General features: G+C 37.2%; 1 protein-coding gene and 1 non-coding gene across 2 annotated transcripts in view; one reads left to right on the plus strand and one right to left on the minus strand.

The window, feature by feature from the left end:
• Window positions 1-20,478, plus strand: part of Zranb1 (zinc finger RANBP2-type containing 1) — a 59,902-nt gene that overhangs the window by 8,652 nt on the left and 30,772 nt on the right. The gene's annotated exons all lie outside the window — the stretch shown is intronic.
• LOC127228996 (U6 spliceosomal RNA) lies at window positions 12,438-12,540 on the minus strand. The gene has a single exon (XR_007835087.1). It is a non-coding gene; the product is annotated as a U6 spliceosomal RNA (small nuclear RNA).

The following is a 20,478-nucleotide window of genomic DNA, read 5'->3' on the forward strand; positions in this document are numbered from 1 at the left end:
ATGACTCTGAAGGTTAATTGTCCCATTCCCATATACATTTAAGAGGCTGTAATATTTCATTTCTATAGTTTCCCTGAGTACAAGGAGAATGTTTTATCTAGTTATATTTGTCCACTATTTCAGAGTTGTAAATTGATTAGTTTTGTTTGAGATTGTAATTTGGGGTGCATGATTCTATAGTTATGGTAAAATTGATTTTACTATAATTTAGGGACATATATGTATCTTTCTTACACTATCTAGTAACTGAAATGTTTAGAGAAAGTTGATTTTATATTTAAAGAGACAAAAGATAATAAGTAAAGAGAATTCCTGAAATGATTAGGAGATTGATGAAAAGAAATGTCATTATTATTATATACTAGATTGGATACAACCGTAAATAACTGTCTTCTAGGTCTTTTTCATTCTTATCAGTGGATTGCTAACTCCTCTTTAATTAAGAGGAGGAACCTGTTATAATTCCTTTATTATGTTTCCTCCTCTAATGCATTCTTTTTTTAAAAGACTCATTTATTTTGCTGGGAGGTGGTAGTACATGCCTTTAACCCCAGCACTTGGAATGCAGAGACAGACGGATCTTTGTGAGTTTAGCCTGGTTTACAGAGCCAGTTCCAGGACAGGCTCCAAAGCTACAGAGAAACAGTGTCTTGAACCTTCCCCCCCAAAAGGAAAAGATTTATTTATTTTTATGTGTGTTGATGTTTTACCTGCATGTATGTCTGTGTGAGGGTGCTAGATCCTCTGGAACTGTAGTTACAGACATTTGTGCACAGACACATTGGTGCTAGAATTGAGCCCAGGTACTATTGAAGAGCAGCCAGTGTAGCCATCTCTCCAGCCCGTAGTTAATACTTTTTTTTTTCCCCGACACACGGTTTCTCTCTATTGGTGTGAGCCACCAATGCCCAGTTTAGTTAATTCTTTCATATCAGATTGAAATTATACTTCAATGGGGCTGGAGAGATGGTGCAGTAAAGACCATGTACTGTCTTGCAGAGGTTAGGAGTTGTGTTCCCAGCATCTACATCAGGTGGCTTACAACTTCCTGTAACTCCAGTTTCATGGGACATGTGCCTGGCTCCCAAGGGCACCAGTATTCAACATGTACACAGGCATAAATAAAATATTTAAAAGAAAGAGGATTCTATGGAACGAAGATAGATATTCTAGTTGTAGTATGGGTAATTACCTCATTTAATTAATGGTGAAGTGCTGGTGTGACCAGTGTCATTCTGATAGGTGTTTTTATTTGTTTGTTTTTTCTTGTTTGTTTGCTTACTAAGATAGGGTTTCTTTTTGTAACACCTCTGGCTGTCTTGGTACTTGGTCTGTAGACCAGGCTGGCTTCGAACCTCAGAGAGATCGGTCTGCCTCTGCCTCCTGTGTGCTAGGAGTAAATGCATATATCACTACAATCCGGCTTGGGACAAGTATTTAATGAACAGTTTATTCTTAGTAGTCTAGTCCCTTTAAACTGCTGGTAGTTAAACTGAGGCTTTAGAAACATGAAATTCTGATGGAGAATTCAGTTTTGGATATGGTAAGTTTAAGATGTATGTTAAATAATTTAGTAGATGTTCTGTAGGCAGCTCGATTCATTAACCTGAAGTTGGGAAGTGTCAGACCAGAAGTAGACGTCTGGGGCCAGTGAGATGGCTCAAGTGCAGACATTTGCTCTCAAAGTTGATGTCCTGAATTTGATCCCTGTAACACCCATAGTAGAGAGAACTGACCTGTATGTGTACTGTTGAATGCTTGTATGCACATATACATATACTTGTAAATAAATAATAAGTAATAAAAAGTGAAACTCCCCCCTGCCTCCATGGATTAAAATTCCTAAGAGAGTGAGCTGGTGGTTAGAGCTGTGTCAATCAAGGAGCTCTTGGTGCCTGAAATCAGAAATAAAAAGAAGCCAACAAAGGTTGAGGGAAAATAGCTAATAAGAAATAGAGGAAAGCCAAAGGATGTCCTGAAGTTTAGTGAGAACAGTGTGCTTAGTTGTGGGTCACAGGACCGTAAGGCTCTAGACTAAGCTATTTGACAAATTTTATTGTTGTTCTGTCTTCCCATAACTTATTCGTATTCCAAATATTAAAGTATCAGGGACAAAATGTTTTATAATTTTATTATGAAAGTTATTATTTCTATTATACATTACATTTTTATGCAATATATATCCATTTAATTTTGAGACACTGTCTCTGTAGCTCATGCTGGTCTGGAAATTGACATCTTGACATCCTCCTGCTTATATTTTTCTAGTGATGGAATTTCAGGCATGTGTTTGCATACTGGTCAGTATTTATTTAATGTTTTTATAATTTAAAATTTAGTTTTGCCTGCATGTATATCTGTTCACCACTTGTGTGTGTGGTGCTTGTGGAATCCAGAAGAGGGATGTTGAATCCCCTGGAACTGGAGTTACAGATGGTTGTGAATCACCATGTGACTGTTGGGAATGAAACCTTGGTCATCTGGAAGAGCAGCAGTGTTTCTGATTGCTGAGCCATTTCTCCAGCCCATTATTTATATTTTGATGGGGGATGGAATGGGAGGATGACATAGTAAAGACCATGATTTTCAGTGACACATTTTAGATATTTGGTGACACATAAATATACATAACTTCTATGTTAAGACAAGGGAAAAATAGGATAGCTAGCTTTTGCCGGTTTACAATTTGACTAGCTAGTTAGGAATATATCTCAGATATTTCAAACATGAACCACAGCCTAAAACCCAGGTAGAAAGGGTATACTTCATTTGCTTTGTTTGAATCAACTTGATTTGAACTTTGAAATCTCTTGACATGAAATTCAATCTTAGTTCTTGGTTTATTTATTTTTAAGAACTTTAGCATTATGCATTTTACCTTCTGTAGGTAAAGTGTTTTCTTTCATTGTACTCCATAGGGTTTCTCTGGTTCTGCTGCCAACTATGGGCTCCCAGTGCCTGTGCCTTGGAACTTTTTAAAAATAGTGCTGGGTGCTGGAAATTAAACTGAGGGCCTTGGACCATGCCAGGTATATGTAATATTGCTCAGCTATGTCCCCAACAGTTGGGATTTGGAGACACATTTTTACTGTGTGGCTCAGGTTGGCCTTGTGCTTGTTTATCTCTTGATTCCAACTGCTTTGATTCTAGATGTAGACTACCTTGTTTGGCTTTTAAAAAAATCAAGAGTCCTACCCTTTCCTACTTAACATTGTCTTGCAAGCACATTTTCCAGGGTCTTGGTACTTCTGTAATTTTACCTATCGAGTTGATCTCACTCTCTAGAATTTCCACAGAGATTGCTCAGAAGCTTCACTGTTGTTTTTTCCTAGGCCACTGAATCTGATGTTATCTGTATTTTTTGTTGGTCTTATAAAACACAGTGTACTGGTCTGTAGGCTTTGTCTCTAAAGTCCCTGAGATGGGGTTTTGAAAGCCTTTGCTGCCCTAATTGAAAATTGGTAGGAGTGAATGATGTAAGAAAAATTTAGGAATTTATATTCCAGAAATTAATCCTAAGAGGAAATACAGTAAGCCCACATGTTAATAAAAGCATGACTGCTTGAAATGTCCTTGGAATCATCTGAGAGCTTCCTGTGAAAGCAATGAGAGGTAACTGAGTTAAGGATGGGCATATCTAAGGCAGTGACTTCATGTGTGCATCTTTGGGAGTGAGTTGTAACTCCCTCAACTGTAAGTTAAGGGTATGTGTAGTAAGTTTGGGAGTGAGTGAGTGGGCTTGTGTGTCTTACCGGAGGGTTTTATTAGAAAAAGCTTCAGAAAAGAGGATTGCTGTGATGACAGTCAGCTGGTTGTATTTAGAAAACAAAGATGCGTAGGAGACTATTATGGTAGTTCTTACCTGAGCTGAGGAAGGATTGAGCCAATGAGTGGAAGCAAATAACTGATTAGATGGAACCATTAGGAAAAAACTGAGTGGAAGGCAGAATTCAAGGTAATTGATTCTGAGATTCTCAGCTGGGTTCAGGGATATGAGCGGGTGTCATTTGTGGAAATTGGAGAAGTCAGGGTGGGAGTGCCTTATGAGAAGAAGATAAGAGGTTTAATGGGGGGTTTGATTAGTTAACGGAGCCCTGGAATGGGATTAGATTTGTAGTTAGTGGACTGACTGTTCATGTCATTAGGATTCTGCTGTAGCACCATTGGTTGTCCTGATGATTGTGATGTGGGAAGATGAGAAAAGAGAAATTGAATGGGAATTTAGGTTTAAGAGTCAAGTAGTGTTTTCTCCCCTCAGCCTCTCCTGTTTTTCTAGACAAGGTTTTTCTGTGCTGCCCTGGCTGTCCTGGAACTCACTCTGTAGATCAGACTGGCCTTAACTCAGAGTCTCCCTGCCTCTGCCTCACAAATGCTGTAATTAAATGTGTGTGCCACTACTGCCTGGCTCAAGCTATGTTTTCAATTTTTTTTATTTATATAAATTTTGTAATTCAGAATTACTTTGTAATATTTTAAGAAAACTTGAAAATTGTGTGTGTGAAGCATCTTCTTTCATTTTCTATAGTTCTTTAAGATGTCTTGCGAACATTTATAAATCTCCACAGTTTTTACTAGTAACTATATATTATGCATAGTTTATGTTAAGAATGTTAAAAAAAATCACTTTAAGACTGCTGTCATTAATCTTTTTGAGTAGTTTCTCATTTTAAACTATTGGCAACTGAACTTATAGTTTGTTTCTTAAAGAGTTTGTGCTTGATGAGGATTATTCACATGTATATTTTGCTTTTTTATTTTCAACAGTGATACAGGTGACCAAACCTGGAGTTTTTGGCCATGTCAGGCCCCATAAGGGTTGATGGTGAAATGTTGGCCTGGCATGCCCAAAACCTCCAGGAGGGTTGAGATTGTAGTATGGTACCTATTGCTTTGAGGCATGACTTAAATGTGGCTTATTTTAGGTGTGTTTTTGTGTGTGTGTGTGTGTGTGTGTGTGTGTGTGTGTGTGTGTGTGTGTGTATATATATATATATATATTATATCTCATGTTTGCCTGGTGTCTGTGAAGGTCAGAAGGCATTGGTCCCCTGGAACTTGAGTTATGTTAGACGACACAATGTAGGTGCTGGGAACTGAACCTGAATCTTCTCCAAAACCACCAACTGCTCTTAGCCAGTGAACTCTCTCTCTAGCCCCAATAAAGACTTAAGAAGAAATGGACATAATTTTGACTCTTTAAGACAAAAATGTTGCTTGTTCAAGTGTAACACATACAGTTTAGTGTTGAAGTAAATCAAGGAACTTAAAAAAAAAAAAACCTCTGTTACGCAGATTTTATTTTTACCAATTTATTGAAATATGAGTCATTGAATAGAATTTGGAAACCTAGATTGCATACAGACTTAGACTTACTAAGTTAAATGACTTGGCTATCATGATATCTAGTCACTGTTCTATTTCAAAATTTAGCATTAGCTCTTAGGAGCTAGGTGGTTGGATAGATAGCTCAGTGGTTGTAGAGCACTTGAATTTGGTCTCCAGCTTTCAACCATCTGTAATTCCTCTTCTGGCCTCTGCAGGCACCTGCACTTAGGTGTACACACACCCACATAGACACATAGATACACATAATTTTAAAAAACCCTCTTAGAACTATTTGCCTTGAAAATCTGGAAGAAAAAGGATACTTTCTGTTAATTCTTAGGAATGTAAAATCACACATTGTCCTTATTCTTTTAATTTACTGATTACCACAGATAAAAATGGCTCACTCAGATGATCTCTAATGAATTGTAGCTTTCGGTTACTAAAACATAGTGTTCTGTTGAGTTTCATATCTCCGGAGTATGTATCTCTATAGAAAATAGTCTAGTGTGCTTCTCTTGTCTTCCTCAAATTTCAGTTTGGAATTGCAGTTACTTGCATTTCCAGAATGGGTAGGGAAATTAGGCCCCTGTTTGGTTTTCATTTATGATGAATGGTCATGATGATTATTATGCAGTCTTGCATATGGGTGTTATGCTTTCCACCAAGCTGCCTCCAAGCTGGTCTTGATATTATTACTATTTTGAATTTTATTATGTTGAAAATTTCATTTTGTGTGCTTGTGTGAGTCGTGTCTTGGCAAGTATGGGGAAGTCAGAGGACAGCTTATAGGAGTTCTCTCCATCTACTACATGGATCCTAGGAATAAACTCAGGTCATCAGTGTTGGCAGCAGGCACCTATACCTGCTGAGCCGTCTTGATCCAATATAATTGTGTCAGTGGCAGCTCTTTGTTTTTGTTAGCCTTGAAAATTTAAGTATAGACAGTTCACTGGTGCATGGAGATTAGCTAAAGTAAGATAACCAGCTGTTAGTTGAGCATGCAATGCAGGCAACATATAAAAATGCATCAAAACAAGCATGAATTTTGAATGTAAACATTTTAAATAGTGTAATTGGTTTAGTATATGTTTATTATGACATGTGTTCTTGCTATGCTAACTTTCTGCATGCTTGTTATACTTTCAAATAGCACGAATAATTTATTTCATTTCTGAAAAAACTAAAGGAAATGCCTAATGAATATGAAAATTTCTATTGTCTACTTCCTGTGTGCTTGTATGATTATAGCCCCTGCGATTGAACACACTTTTAGATTGCTGTTAGATTGTGTATAGTCAGTGTGTATAAAGTAAAATTTAAAAATCTAAGCAAGGGGCTGGGAGGGTGCCTCAGTTGGTAAAGCATTTATTTGTTTTGCAAGCACAAGGGTCCAGGTTTGATCATTTGCACCCATGTAAAAAGTCAATATGTTGGTGTGCTTTTGGAACCCCAGAGCTGGGGAGGCTGAGACAGGAGAATCCTGTGGCTCAGTGACCAGCCAGTTTAGCCTAATTGGGGAGCTCCAGGCCAGTAAGAGAGCCTGTCTCAAAGGAGGATGGCATTCCTGAAGAAGTTGTCTTGCTGCCACATGATCTCACACACACACACACACACACACACAGTTTAAAAATGTCCAAGCAAGATAATTTAACAAGTGGGGGGAACCCCAAACAAATGCAATTACAAGAGAAAAATACTTCAAACTAAATTATAAATGATTATTTTTTACTTACTTGGATCATCTCACCTTTTCTTTTACAGTAGTACAGATTGGAATTGACTCAGCACTGCTCATACTTATGATAATATTGTTGGTTGTATTGGTACATGCCTATAACCCCAGGTATTTGAAAAGCTGAGGTAGAAGAACTGTAAGTTTGAGGCTAATCTGGGCTACATGTGGAGACCCTGGCTCCAAAAAATGAGACATGCATGCACACACGCCTGTGCACATACACAACACACTATGCAGAAAACTTCATGTTTAATTTGGCTGACCAGCCCAATAAATTAGCTGTTTTTATTGCTATGTTAAAGTTAAATTCTAAATATTCTAGTTTGTTGTTAAAATAGTATAATTAAAATAGAATTGATTAAAATTTAGGCTTTCTACAGTAACTTTTGAATATAGAAGGCTGTAAGTGAAATTCAGTTTTGGTCTCCTTTACAGGAATAGCTATTCACAGTCAGACAGAACCACTTACACGTTTTGCAGTATCTCCTGAGGAAGTCAGAGTCTGAGCCAGCATGAAGATTGAATCTTGTCTTTGGTCTGATTTACCTTTATTGTAACCATGTGCAAGGTGGAGGTTATAGCATGGAAACTAAAATCTTAGTAAGTGTGATTTTTATTTTAGCTATTAAATAGTTTCCTTTGTATGGTGAAGTTGTCCTCTTGGCAAAGGTCACTCTGTATATGGGGTGTAGATTTGATAGGCAGGAACAGAATATAATTATAAAGTGATTTGACTTTCCAGGTTTAGAAAGAAGGAAAAATACCGATCATTCTGCCTAGGAAACTTCTCTTTCATAATTAAAATAGGTCATGGGGGGGGAGGTACTAAATTTAGAACAGGTTGAAAAATTGAGAAGTTGTTTAATGTAATTTAAGTAGTTAAATTGTCATTAAATTTGCCATGTAAACTGTTTCACTTATGAATTAGTTGTTAAACAGTAAAGTCTTCTTTATAGTGTAGTGTTAGCAAGCCCACTCTTGAGCCTGGGAAATATTTATTGAATTGCTTATCTCTCATTGTGTAGCCCAAGCTATCATCAGTCTCAAGATCCTCATGCTTCAGCCTTCTAGGTGCTAGGATTACAGGCATGTGCCAGCACTCCCAGCTCTAGGACTTTTTAGATAGCAAGTATGTTTTTAATATTAGCTAAAGTTTTAATGTATTAATTTTCAAATATCAAATATAAACATTTAAAAACATTGACATGATTATGCAAATAGTTTTCTTAGAGATGTTTTATCCATTTGGATTTCCTGAGAGTATTGGTGATGGGGAGTTTTTCTTTTTTGTTCCCGATGTAATCAGATTTTGAGGATACAGAATATCAGAACTATTTCTAGTTTATCATGTTATTTTGTTAATTGTGATCAGTGCTCTTCAGCATCTTTCTTTTCTATCTGTGCTAATTAAAAGCAGTGAATAATTAGCACTTTCAAGCTATTTTTCTTCCTTAGCAGATAATTGGGTAAAACTTTGATCTCCTTAATTCATGGATCAAACATACTATAAATAGCATGATCCACATTGTTTGTAACTTGAGAGTGGCTATGTGTCTAAGGTACTATTTGGTTTGTGTTCTTTCCCTTGCCTACAGGTCTTTTTAACTTCTAAATTAATGTGACAGCTGAGCTGAAATTGAGTAATTTCTATTAATGACTTACCTATTTTTATCTCCTTCCTCTGTAGAACAAGTCTGTATTCATCTCCTTTCACTTTGAGCAGTCCAAAGTAATCTTTCATTAAATCCTGAAGTCTAAGAGCTTCTTTGGGAATTTATCTCCAGTATTTCTCTGGAAATCCCAAAAGTAGACTAATCCAATAAGAAATTTTACATGTGTCTTTTAAGAAATAAATATCTTCTAAGTTGAAGTGTATTTTTATTTCGGGGGCATATTTTCAGAGGTGGAATTGTGTAGCTATTATTTTAATAACAGTATCCTAATTATTTATAGCTTCCTGCCTGACATAACTCACTTCAAGAAGTACACAATGTCAGAACATGGGATTAAGTGGGCCTGTGAATATTGTACGTATGAAAATTGGCCATCTGCAATCAAGTGTACTATGTGTCGTGCCCAGAGACCCAGTGGAACAATTATTACAGAAGATCCATTTAAAAGTGGTTCAAGTGATGTTGGTAGAGATTGGGATCCTTCCAGTACTGAAGGTGGAAGTAGTCCTTTGATATGTCCAGACTCTAGTGCAAGACCAAGGGTTAAGTCTTCATACAGCATGGAAAACACAAATAAATGGTCATGCCACATGTGTACATATTTGAACTGGCCAAGAGCAATCAGATGTACTCAATGCTTATCCCAGCGTAGGACCAGGAGTCCCACGGAATCTCCTCAATCCTCAGGATCTGGTTCAAGACCAGTTGCTTTTTCTGTTGATCCCTGTGAAGAATACAATGATAGAAATAAATTAAATACAAGGACCCAGCATTGGACTTGTTCTGTTTGCACATATGAAAACTGGGCTAAGGCTAAAAAATGTGTTGTTTGTGATCATCCCAGACCTAATAACATTGAAGCAATAGAGTTGGCAGAGACTGAAGAGGCTTCTTCAATAATAAACGAACAAGACAGAGCTCGATGGAGGGGAAGCTGCAGTAGTGGTAATAGCCAAAGAAGATCGCCTCCAACTACCAAACGAGACTCTGAAGTGAAAATGGATTTTCAGAGGATCGAATTGGCTGGTGCTGTTGGTAGCAAGGAGGAACTTGAAGTGGACTTTAAAAAACTAAAACAGATTAAAAATAGGCTGAAAAAGACTGATTGGCTATTCCTCAATGCCTGTGTGGGTAAGTTTCTGTTTGATTTTTTACATTATTTTGAGTGAGATGGGAAAAGGCATTGAAACTGGCTTGAAAAATAAAAGGAGAATCAGATCAGTATTACTTGGCATTTGACTCATTTTGGCGTGATAGCTCAAATAAGTATACATATATAAAGGTTTGTATTTTTTACCTTGTCTGCCTTGTACCAAAGTGCTCATATGTGTCCATGCCTTTATATCAGCTTGAGAAAAAGCTTTTAAGTAAGTTACTGTTAGCATATCTCAAGAAAGTATATACCTGAAGTTTAAAATTGTTTCTCCCATTTATTGTAACAAGATGTGACAGAGGAACACCAGCTGCTGTTTCTGGATGTTTGTAAACAGTGTGAGCATCTTGTGATGATAGAGGCTTTAGTCAGAAGTTAAAAATATCATAAAAATGTGTGACTCCAAGAAGTTGAACGAACATAATATTGACCTTGAAAATGCTGATGTTAACTTAACATGAATGTCATGTAGTAAATATTTACACACTTGGTGGAGCTGATTTCACATAGCTGATTGTAGTTCAGATTATGATTTATGTGTGTTGTGTTTTTAATGCTTTCATAAACACATAATATTGGGCCTGGTTGTTTGTTAAGAGATGTTAGAGGGTGAGAGGAGGATTTTTCTCTAGCTACTGACTTGATGAATTAATAATTTGTGTTATATTCATAAAAGTGCTATTTAATTGTTTTGTTCTGAGACAGGGTCTCTGTCCTGACACTCACTATGTAGACCAGGTTGGCCTCTCACTCACAGAGACCCAACCATTATAAAGTGTTACTTGATTCTTAAAAGTTTTTTTTCTTCTTCCACATCCCCTGCCCTCAGGAGATTAGCGTTTGGATTTTATTTAAATTATTTCTGTGGGTTGCTTACTTTAACATTCACCTTTTTAAATTTTTTTTTTAATTTTTAATTTTCATTGATTTCATTTTATGTGTATGGTTGTTTTGCATTGGGTCCACTGAAATTGGAGTTATGGATCCTCTCTTAAAAACAAGTGTTCTTAACCACTGAACCCTATCTTTAGCCCCAATACTCACTTTTGTTTAGAAATAGTTGAGTGATTTGTAAGGTTAAACTTGGTGTGGAGCAATAACGCCTCCCAATATGATATATCCTTCTGGAAGTAGTCCTATGAATATGTAAGATATAGATGGTCTTCAAGAAATCTGAGGTTTCTTAGGGCTGGAGACGTTGCTCTGTGCCAGTGCACTTGTTTTCTTCCACAGGACCTGAGTTTGGTTCCTAGCACCCATATCAGATGGCTCACAACCATTCGTAACTCCAGCTCCAGGGTATCCAACGCCTCTGACTTTCATGGGCACCTGCACCCAGGTGTACATAGCCCCCCTACATATAATTAAAAATAAGAAAAATAAATCTTGACAACAAAAGAAATATGATTTTTTTTTTTTTAAATTTCATGGTTTTGCTTGCATTTATGTCTGTACACCACATGTGTGTAGTCCCTTGTGCAGGCCAGAAGGGCAATGGATTCCCTGGGACTGGAGTTACAGAGGATTGTGAGTTGCCATGTGAGTGCTGGGAATTGAACCCGGGTCATCAGGAAGAGCAACCAGTGCTCTTAAACCCATCTCTTTAGCTCTGAAATCTGGTTTTTTGTTTTGCTTTTTTTTAATTTATAATGTCAAAAAGTATGTCCTAGCAGTTGAGCCTTTGAAATTTAGTCATATCACTTAGTGGCTATTCTAATTTTCTCCCCCCTTGAGCTGTGAACCATATTCTGTTGTCTTTGTTGTCTAATTTCACCCTGTGATGAAATTCGCTACCTTTTTCCTATTGGGGTCAAGTTTATATATTTATTACCACTTAATACATTAATGTTTGCTTTGCTTTGCCTTAAAAGATTTTTGTCACCAAAGGGGAATCTTTTACCCATTAGGAAGTTAATACCTTCTTCCCTCCTATCCTATCCTGTTAACAATATCACAAATATGTGACTCCAAGAAATTGGATTAGTATTATATTGACCTTCAGAATATATCATTCATATTAATGAATTATACAACCTTTTGTGTTAAGTGTGATTGTCTTAATTACATGTATGCCTTCATAGTACTTAAAATCACATTTGCTGTGGTAGTGTGCTATTATCTGTATTTAATCCTGTGGTTAAAATACAGTATATAAACTTACAGATGGAATTGAACTATCTTCTTTACTCCTTTTTGGAGGATTATAGAATTCCTTTAGGAATCAAGAGTTTATAGTTCTTAAGTCAGAGGATTCCAGGATAAAAATGTTTTTTAATGTTTTTTTTCCTCTGTAAATGCAAGGTGGACCAATGGCTGCTAGTATTTCATGTCTTTACGGCTATTCACTCTTTTTGGTACATTTATTTTTACAATTTTTTTTTCTTATTTTACACATCAATCCCAGTTCCTTCTCCCTCCCATCCTCCCATGACTCCCCAACCCCCCCCCCCCGTCCCACTCCCCAGGGAGGGTGAGGCCTTCCAGAAGGGATCATCAAAATCTGTCAAGTCATTTGGGGTAGGACCTAGGCCTTCCCTCATGTCTCTAAAAAAACATGGAACGCTTCACGAATTTTCATGTTATCCTTTCTAAGGGTCCATGCTGGTCTCTGTATCGTTCCAATTTTAGTATATGTGCACTGAAGCAAGCACTATTTTATATATTCTTAATTCTTTTGAATTACCATTCCAGTTTCTGCATTTTAATAGCTGTGAGTTAATTTTTGAATGATAACGCAAAAATGTATGACCAGTATGATCTGATCTTAATTCATTTACAGGTTTCTTTGTTGTTAAGGTTTTTGTTTTGGTTCTTGTGTACAGCTCTTGCTAAGGTGGATTCTGCCTTTGCTGTTAGTTGAATAATGATGTTAACAGTAAGGTCAAAAGTTAGGAACTTGTGTGTTTTGGATAGTCATATCCTGATGTATAAATATCATTCAGTTGTGTTAACTTAAAAAACAAAACAAAACTTGTTTACATTATGTTATATTAATTAAAAAGACAAAACCACCTAAGCAGTAAGGTGGCATGTACTGTGTTGGGAGCTGTCTTTGAGGGGCTGCAATCGGAACCAGCTGAGCAGCCCCAAGTTTGTACCTGAGTGGGGGAGTGTGAATGAGGGAAAGGCTAGCTGTAGATGATAAAGAAAAGACAGAGACAGAATAAAAGTCAGGAGGGCAGATCAGTCAATACTGAAATGCCAGGAGTTTATTTTCACCACTCTTATATACCTTATCCAAACAAGGGGAACACAGTATCATGTATATGGAGCAAACAGACTTTTCTTCCTTGCTTATTCTAAGGGTTCAGTAACCACACCTTAGCTTCCAACTTCTTGTTTCCTAGCCTTGAGGATCAGGAATAGACACACCTCAGATTCAGCTTCTTGTTCCCTAGTCTTAAGAGTCAGGAGTAGCCACACTTCAGATTCAGGTCTGTTGCTAGTTAGAATAAGACAGCCAAGCATCCTACTGTAGCCATACCTTTGACCTTTAGGTTTTATGACTTGCTGAGGACAGTTTTGAACTCCCTGTCTTTGTGCCAAGATAGAGTGCATCCATCTTTGTGGGCACCGGCAGTATTGAAAAAGATTTTTTTTTTTTTTTTTTTTTGTTCAAGATAGGGGGGGTTTCTTTGTGTAACAACCCTGGTTTGTCCAGGAACTCACTCTATAGATGGGGCTGACCTCCAACTTACAGAGATCTTCCTTCCTCTGCTTCCCTAGTGCTGAGATTAAAGACGTGTGTCACCACTGTCAGCATGTTCCCTAGGTTTTATTAGATGTTGGGTACATTATGAGTTATAATACTTTGTATAAAAAAATCGTTTCTAGGCTGGGCATGGTGACATAGTCTTTCAACCTAACACTCAGGCCAGATACAGGTGGGTTTCTGTAAGCTCCAAGCTATCTAGGACTACAGAATGTCTCCAAGAAAGAAAATCTCTCTCTCTCTCTCTCTCTCTCTCTCTCTCTCTCTCTCTCTCTCTCTGTGTGTGTGTGTGTGTGTGTGTGTGTGTGTGTGTGTGTGTGTGTATACAGCAGGGACACTGAGCATAAAAATGTATTCTGAATGTAAATTATGAGATGTTCTCACTTAAAACTGAAAAAGATTCTCATAGTCAGGCCAGCTTTGAAGCTGATAAAATAAAATTGAAGAAGGTTGACTTACTGAGAAAGCATCAACAGTGTTGAGCAAACAAACTTCTGTGATTATTGGATGTTAATTTCACATAAGTCATACAATGCTTTGAGAGGATGTTGGGATGGCAGTGCCCAAATGTGCTGTCAGTATAAGTGTTACCTGGGGATAGGAGCTTGGATGGTAGAAGCAGAGGTCTTTTGTTTTTCCCTATTAGATAGCATGTAGCTAGAACATAGAGCAGAATACTGAATTAAGACACAGTTCTGGAGCCATGTTGAGTGAAATTGTGCTTCAATTTGTGACTCATGTGAAAAGACACAAAGCTTCATATAATTCCTAAGTTAAACTTGTGCTTTTATATCACATGTACTTGAAGTCTAGACTTCCATTATCTATCTACTAAAATTTTAGACTCACCACAGAGCCAGCGAAGGGATTAGGATCTTCCTTGGTTTGTGCCCCCTCCCCCAGTTTTGTTTTTTGTTTTTTTTTGTTTTGTTTTTTTGGAGATAGGGTCTGACCAAAATTGTGATCCTTCTGCCTCTCCCTCATTGATTTAAGATCAGAAGTATTCACCATATTTGGTTTGTGTGGAGCTTTTCCATGGAAAAGCACTCTTTCAGCTTAGCTACATACATCCTTAGCCCTCGGTTTCCCATCTCCATCAATGGGAATCTATGTTCCAGAAGCTGTTGTTAACCTTTTATTCTCCTATACCATATTCTCTCTGTTCCATTCCTTCAAGATTTATTGTTTTGTTTTTTGGAGACGGGGTTCCTCTGTGACTTTGGAGGCTGTCCTGGAACTAGCTCTGTAGACCAGGCTGGTCTCAAGCTCACAAAGATCCACCTGCCTCTGCCTCCTGAGCGATGGGATTAAAGGCGTGCGCCACCAATGCCCAGCTATTTATTTATTTTTTAATTTTTTTTTTTTTTTCAAGACAGGGTCTCACTACAGAGTTCTGGATGCCCTTGAACTCACTATTTAGACCATGCTGGCCTCAACTCACAAATGCTGGGATTAAAGGTCCAGCTTTATCTATGCACAGCTTATTTTTTATTTTTAATTGTGTATTTAATTTAATTGTGTTTGTGGTATTTGCACATGAGGGCAGGTGCTCATAGAGCCCAGAAGTGTAAGCTGTTCTGGAGGTGGAGTTACAGGTGATTGTGAGCGTCCCAGCATGGGTCCTGGAAGCTGGATTTGGGTCTTCTCCAAGAGCAATATGAACTCTTAATCACTAAGTCATTATTTGTGGTGCCCCCCCCCCACCCATTTTTTGTTTGTCTGAAAGTCCTGTTGATTCCGTCTTCAAAATCTGTAGAATCTGGTCATTTCTCATTAGTTTGGTTCAAAGCATGCTGTTATTTTTCTGTTTCTTAATGTCTGTTTCTCAGGTTTGTGCATGTGTGCTGTGTGCATGTACGTACACTTGCCCACAAGTATGTAGTTGAGGAGGCCAGAGGTCAATGACTGATCTCTTTTCCATCTTATTTTTTTGAGATGGGGTTTCTTCATCAGCTGGTTAGACTGGGTGGCTTCTGCACCAAGGATCCTCCTGTCTACCTCACTAGTTCTTGAATTACAGGGATTTTTCATGCACTCAGGCCTATGCTTAAATGGCCAGTGTGGCCGACTGAGCCATCTCTCAGATGTCTTTTTAATTTTCTTTTTCTTTTTTCTTTCTTTCTTTTTTTTTTTTTTTTTTTTTTTGTTTTTCAGATGAAGTCTTTTTATGTAGTCTTGGTTATCCTGGAACTCATTCTTTAGATAAGGCTGGCCTCTAAATCACAGAGTTCTGCCTGCCTCAGCCTTCCAGTACTGGAATCAAAAGTGTGTGCCACCATTTCAGGGTCCTCTTTTGCTTTTTTTTTTTCTTTTTTTGAACTAGATCTCAGTCAGCCCAGGCTGACAGTGAGCTGACCATGTATGTAGCTTTGGCTACTGGAATTCCTAATCGTCCTGCTTCTATTTCTGAGTAGAAGTGGTGGGAGTGGGAGTGCTGATTATAATATACTCATGTGCTCCAGAGTAAGAACTAAAGTTTTTCAAAGTTCTACAAGGTCATCTATGACCCTCCTCCTCCCAAACAAAGCGTTACTTAACCTGGGATTTATTTGCTGTCCTACTTGGCTTATAGCATTCTGGCAACCATTTCTTTTCTTTTTTTTTTCTTCCTTTCTTTCTTTCTTTCTTTCTTTCTTTTTTTTCCATTTTCTCCCTTTCTTTCTCTTTTCTTTAGTATTGGGGATTGAACCCAGGGCTTTGTGCATGCAGGTGCTTATCCATTGAACTATATCATCAAACCTCTTTTTACTTTTGCTTTTGAGATAGGCCTCAAAAAGTTGCCCAGGCTACCCTTGAACTCATTGTGTAGCCCAAGGAGGACTTCACATGTGATAGTCCTGTCTTCAGAGTGTCTGTACCACCGTACCTGATAACTAGCTTTATTTTGTTTTTCATAGACTAACTTCAGACCTTTCGTCTGTCTGGATTGCCAAGTTCGCTAAATTGCCTTTTTCAAGTCTTTTCTCTACTAATTTATTGGTGCTGGGAATAAAATCCAGGGTTTTGAGCCTGCTTAGTAAATGCTTTAAGCTAATCACAAGCCAGCCTTAGGTCTTTCTCAGATGATGCCTTTTCAGGAAAGCCCTTCTAGTTAGTTATTACATTTAAAATTTCATCCTTGCCCTATTCCCCACTGCTCCCATTTTTTTTTTTTTTAAACCACACTTGTCACTTTTTGATGGATTTGTTCATCTTGTTATTTATATATTCTTTGAAATTTGAGCTTCATGGGTGTCATCGGGAATTTTGTTTTCTTTATAGTTATATCCTTGTGTCTAGGAGGATCCAGTTCATCTTTAGTATTCAATATTATGTGCATGTTTAGGGTTTTTTTTTTTAATATAGAAAGGTATTAAACTGCTTTTTCTGTCAACTGCAAATATATTGTTATGTTTGATCTAGTATTACCCCAACATCTATTATTTATTTACTTATTTAGGTTTTTCAAGACAGAGTTTCTCTGTTGCTTTGGAGCACCCCATCTTTTATAACTTAATTCCGTGAAAAATCAATATTTGAGGTGTTTTCCATCTTGATGCCAATTGGATTTTTTACCCCCTTGCTAAAATCCTGTGCTTGCCAGATTGTGACTGGAGAACAACAGGGTATTATATTTGTCAGAATATGTCTGTTCATTTAGTTTTACAAACACCCTGTCTATTAAAAAAAAGTAGCATATAGGTTTTTTTACATTGAAAAAAAAATAATAAATGTTTCCAGTGCGAGGAGATGGCTCAGTGAAAAAAGCACTTGTTGCCTAACCATGAGGACTTGAGTTCAGATTCCATGTACCCATGGAAAAAACCAAAAATCCTTCCTGTAATACATGGGAAATGCAGATAAGATGATTCTAGGTGCTTTTCCAGCCAACCAGTGTAGCAGAATAGGCATCAAAAAAATTAGGTAGTGATAAAGAATGGAGACACCTGGAAGACCAGTTTCTGATCTCTACAAATGCACACAAAGCAAGCATCTTCACACACATGTGCATGTATGTGCATATAACACACTTATAAATAAAATACAAGTTACTTTGGTATTAATTGTAGAGAAGTGGATATTTTCAACTTGCCTATTGGAGTTTTTTCAAGGAAGTAAGCTGGTAAAATTTTATTAGTGGTATTTTTGGAAAGCAAAACGTGCACAATGTAATCAGTCTCATATAATTTAAATTTTAGTTTTGAAATCCCTATCTAGTTAAATAAAAAATATATTTTATAAGAGTACAAACAAAATTAGGGTAAATTACACTGAAGAAAGATTAGTTTTTGAGAGATTGGATTACTGTCAGTTTTGGATTGCATAAGATTATTATATCAAGAAAACAAAATAAAACTATTGAAGGTACTTCAGGTTCATTGGTTCTTTAGAGTCTAGGCTGCCTTTGTTGCTTAGGATGGCCTTAAATTCTGGATCCTCCCATCTCTAAAACTTGAGTACTAGGATTAGAGGAATGTATCATCATTCTCATTTTTTTTAAAGATTTATTTATTTATTATGTATTCAACATTCTGCCTTCATGTATTCCTGCAGGTCAGGAGAGGGCACAAATCTCATTACAGATGGTTGTGAGCCACCATGTGGTTGCTGGGAATTGAACTCAGGACTTCTGGCAGAGCAGTCAGTGCTCTTAACCTTTGAGCCATCTCTTCATCCCTGGGGCTTCTCAATGTTAAGAAAAATAGCTTTATAGTTGTAACTCAGGAAGTGTGTGGTAATTTATTAGAGCAGCAATGGGAAATGAGTATATTTTTGTTTAATAATTAAGACATTTATATATGTGTGTTTCTCTTTATGTATATATATGCACCATGTGTGTACCTAGTATTCCCAGTGGCCAGGAGATGGCATTGGGGTTACAGATGGATGGCTGGGAACTAAATCTGGGTCCTGAAAAAGCAACAAGTGCTCTTAACTACTGAACAATCTCTCTAGCTCTCCACTAATTGGGAAAAAAAGAAACCCAGAAAAGTTGTATTTAGTTAGCATCAATTCTTAGGTGGTTTAGAGTCTTTTGTTGTCTGGAAGACATTGTGTAGAAGCTAATTTGAGATATGCTGCTGCTAGTCTTTTCTGCACAGAGGTTGTAGAGATTTCTGTTTTGCTAGAGCACTAGACCAGAAGGATCAGTTTCTAGAACTTTTGAAATATGTTTGATGCCTATGAATGCTAATGTTTTCAGTCTTGCCTCTTTTTTTTGAAGGCAGTAAAATAAAAATGTCTATATGAAGCTTGTTGTATCCTAGGGTAGTCTGTTTCATTCTGATAGGTTACAGCATTCTGGGGTCAATCAGATTATTAACACATAATGTTTTATGTGCTGTTTGTTCTGTTTGACTGCTTGTAGTATATATACCATATACACTACAATCATTTGGACAATATATTTTTTTATCTTTCTTAAGGAATTGCTTTGCAATCATTACTTCCATGTTGTGGACTTGGTAGCAGATCTGAACAAATATGTCAGTTTAGAAATCATCTTTTAGTAATTTTAGAGAGGAAACTAATAAAACCATCCACTACCTTGTGGTTATTTGAGTGCTAAATTGTGAAATTTAATTTAATTATTTTATTTTATTCTTTCTTTTGAGACAGATTCTTACGTACATGCCCAGATCTCCTGTCAACTGTCTGTGTAGTATAGGGTGACTGAATTTCTGATCCTTATGCTTCCACTTTCCCTGAGTTTACTGACAATGTTCACCGTGCCTGGTGAGTTCAAAGTTTCTACATAGTCTATATAGTTTCAGGCTACCTAGGGCTACATAGTGAGACCCTGTCTCAAAAACAAAAAGCAAAACAACAAAAAAGTCAAAATAACAGTCCAGTATCTTTTGCTCTATACACATACTTGCTCATGGATTTATTTATCTCAGGTAGTTTATATTTAGCGCCATAAAAGAACTTTTTTGTCTCTTCTTTGAGAGTTTTAAGGATTTTCTCATATGATTTCAGAACTTTGAATATAAAATAGCATTTTAAATCATAATTTTATGAACTGAGTTCTCAGCAATATTAAGAAAAAGGTCCTAATTAAAGAAGTAGGGAACACATACCTGTGTAGGTATACACAACATCCCCTTCCTTTCCACTGCTAATTGATGCTGGGTAGTTTATTTTGATATTTGAATACTTCTTGACACCAAGGATTTAAAAAAAAAAAAAAAGCAAAACTTTCAGGAATGGAGGCAAAGTGATGATTGGTGCTGGTAGTAGACATAGAGCCTGGAAGTTTTCTTCTGGTTACTTATGGTATGTTTGAGACATGTTTTCTGGCTTCCAGGAATGATTGATCACATAGGCTTGCCAACTAGCAATTTGTACCTCCTATGCTGAGAAAGGAAATGTGGCTGACTAGCCAGCCAGACTTTATGGATACCTCCTTTCTGCTGTTTCTCAAACCCAGGGCCTTGTGCTGACGATTCTTTATTATGTGTATGATTATACGACATGACAATATGCATCATTAAAAATGGACATTAGCTGAATGTAGTGGTATGTGCTTGTAGTCCCAGCATTTAGGGAATCTGGGGCAGGATGATTGCCACAAGTTGGAGGATAGCCTGAGCTACATAATGGACTATAAAAGGATGTGCTTAGAGTCAGTGTTACAGTCTAAAAACAAAACAAAAAAGCCTTATTAAAGCAGGTTGTGTATATTGTAGGCAAATCCAAGAATATGATAGTTGGGCTTTTTTCCCCCTTCCTCCTCCTTTTTTTTTTTTTTTTTTTTTTTTTTTTTTGGTTTTTGAAGACAGGGTTTCTCTATGTAGCTTTGTAGAACAGGCTGGTCTGGAACTCACAGAGATCCACCTGCTTCTGACTCCCGAATGCTGGGATCAAAGGTGTGTGCCACCACCACCTGGCTTGATGG

The sequence above is a fragment of the Phodopus roborovskii genome, unplaced genomic scaffold, assembly GCF_943737965.1.
Source record: "Phodopus roborovskii unplaced genomic scaffold, PHOROB, whole genome shotgun sequence".
Classification (NCBI taxonomy): domain Eukaryota; kingdom Metazoa; phylum Chordata; class Mammalia; order Rodentia; family Cricetidae; genus Phodopus; species Phodopus roborovskii.